The 2,500-nt window shown below is 46.0% G+C and overlaps 1 long non-coding RNA gene across 1 annotated transcript in view; it reads right to left on the bottom strand.

Moving 5' to 3' along the window:
- The window catches only part of LOC119594727, a 72,715-nt gene that overhangs the window by 12,268 nt on the left and 57,947 nt on the right, over nucleotides 1-2,500 (bottom strand). The gene's annotated exons all lie outside the window — the stretch shown is intronic.

Raw genomic sequence — 2,500 nt, 5'->3', positions numbered from 1 at the left:
GGCGCTGGAAGGTCTGAAAGGGAGAAATTTTATTTCATTTTCTTGAGATTAAGGTCGGGTTATCGATGCGTCAATGCTTCGGGGAGAAACTGGAGAGGAAGGAAATGTAGAGGAGCCAGGGCATAAAAAAAATGATTAAAACGAAAGATAGAGAAAAATGAAGAAAATTAGATAACACTTCAGGAGGGAAAAAAGAGGATGATAATACCAACACCAATATTTTTTCCCTTCTCTGGCCACATCAAGGTCGAGAGCGAAGCGCACTCCCACAGCACCTCAAGGCCCTGTCACCACTAAAGCCCTTCGCGTCAGGAACCCCGCTATCGCACGTCTATCAGGTCCGCCCAACACATCTACCAACTCTCTAACGGGCGCTGAAGGGGCTGCAGAAGAGCTCGCGACGCCTGAAAGATCGATCACGAAGACTAAGAACACCTGGGGGCTCGCGCGGTTTTCTCCTGGCGCCGAGTTCATCCCGACGCGAGGGGAGTGGGGTAGAGGGGGTCGGGGTAAAAGGGGGGGGGAAAGGGGGGGGGGGGGGGGGGGTTGTCTTTTCACGGTTTGAGGTTAGGGTAAAGAGGGTAGAGCTATGGTGAGGGATGGGGGTGTTTTTCCCCGGGTGTGGTTGGGGCAAGGGAGGTAGGGGCATGGTGGAGGTTGGGGCAAGGGAGGTAGGGGCATGGTGGGGGTTGGGGCAAGGGCGAATGGGATATGGTGGGGGATGAAGGTGTTTTTCCTCGACTGTGGTTGGGGCAAGGGGGATAAGGGTATGGTGGGGGGGGGGGGTAAGAAGAGATGGTAGAGAGGTTAGGAGAATGAGGGTGGGGGTCGAAAAACGTCTTTATGAAATGTTATGTTGTTGAAGAAGGGTCGTTTAGGGGTTGTAGTAAAGGGGTTAGAATTTGGGCAATAATTTGGTTTGTGTGTGTGTTTGTCTGTGCGTGCTGCTTTTGGAAAAGAAGAGGGGTTGGAAGAGACAGGAAGGGGTGGTTGTGTGCGGGAAATGACTGGGATTCGAGAGTTGCCTTTTCTCTTCCATTTGGGAGAAGGGGTTAGGGAAAGGGGCTCTGTATGCACTGTGGGAAGGGAGGAGGGTGTCGTGGGAAGGCATTTCGTTTTTGTTCGACTTGTTTTTATGTCTCTGTATGTGTCTCAAAAAATGTTTATATATATATATATATATATATATATATATATATTATAATATATATATATAAAATATATATATATATATATATATGATGTGTGTTTGTGTGTGTGTGTGTGTGTGTGTTGTGTGTGTGTGTGTGTGTGTGTGTGTGTGTGTGTGTGTGTGTGTGTGTGTGTGTGTATATATAATATATATATATATATATATATATATATATATATATATATATATATATATATATATATACCAGACACGTTCGGAGGGCTTTACTTCTTAATTTTTCGCGTTTTGCAGACTAACCCAGTGCAAATGAATTGGCACATACTCATTTCCATACATAAAGCCATAATCTTCTGTAAGTTCCTTTTCCGCCCAAAAGGGAATAGCTACCATCCCTCCCTTCATCCTCTCACTCTTTCGTGATATTAATAATCCTTTTTAATACAAAAGAAAATTCCCGAGGCCGACCTTTCCCCGACCTCATTGTATTCAACAAAAGGCACTCGAAAGAGAGCCCGGCCAGCTGGCGTCTCGACAGATGGTTCCCTTATCGCCGTGCGCTCTACAAAGGCGTCCTTTGACCTCCTAGCCACCTGACCTTCTCCCGGGCAGTCGCGTCGACCGGTTGACCTGCTTTGGCTTATTTAGTTATTCATCGTTTCTGTCATTGTTATCGTTATTGCTGGAGCTAACTTCACTTTCATCATTTCATGATCATTATTACTGTCTTATTCTATGGCCATTAACATTACCATTGGTTGATTATCAGTATTACAATTATCATTGTAATTTTATCACTATTAGATGATAGCATAAACATAATTATTTTCATTAGGAGTACCACCATAACCAGCATTAATTCTTTTCGTCCTGCCACACTGACGCGACTCGAGGCCGTCTCCAAACGCCGCCTCAGGTCGCGGCTCCGACGCACCTCCATATTTCAAACCTGTTACGACGAGCCTCTCTGTCTTTCATGTCCTCGAGGAGCAGGCAGGCAGTTCTAAGGATTCTTCTTTGTCTGCCTCGAATCCCGTCCTTTGGTTCTTTGTTAGTCACGGAAGTTTTGTCAAAAGCTTCAGCCGGAATTAAACAGCGTCTCCCTTCTCATTAGCACTTGTAACGCCCGGCGAGAGGGGCAAGGGCCGTGGCTTATCGTACCTCTGGCGCGCTGACAGGACCTTCCTCGAAGTTTCCAGTCTTTTGTTCTCGTGTTTTCCTTTTCGAGTCCGTGTCGTTGGCCTGTGTCACCTGATTTCGAAATTCGACTTCTTTGTGTGCCCTTTGTCTCTCTGTCTTTTTCTCACTCCCCTCGAACACTTATCCTTTTTAGAACCAGAGACATTTCTT

The sequence above is a fragment of the Penaeus monodon genome, chromosome 3 (genome assembly GCF_015228065.2).
Source record: "Penaeus monodon isolate SGIC_2016 chromosome 3, NSTDA_Pmon_1, whole genome shotgun sequence".
In the NCBI taxonomy this organism is placed as follows: domain Eukaryota; kingdom Metazoa; phylum Arthropoda; class Malacostraca; order Decapoda; family Penaeidae; genus Penaeus; species Penaeus monodon.
The sequence above is the reverse complement of the archived record's forward strand: the minus strand, read 5'-3'. Positions and strand labels throughout refer to the sequence as shown.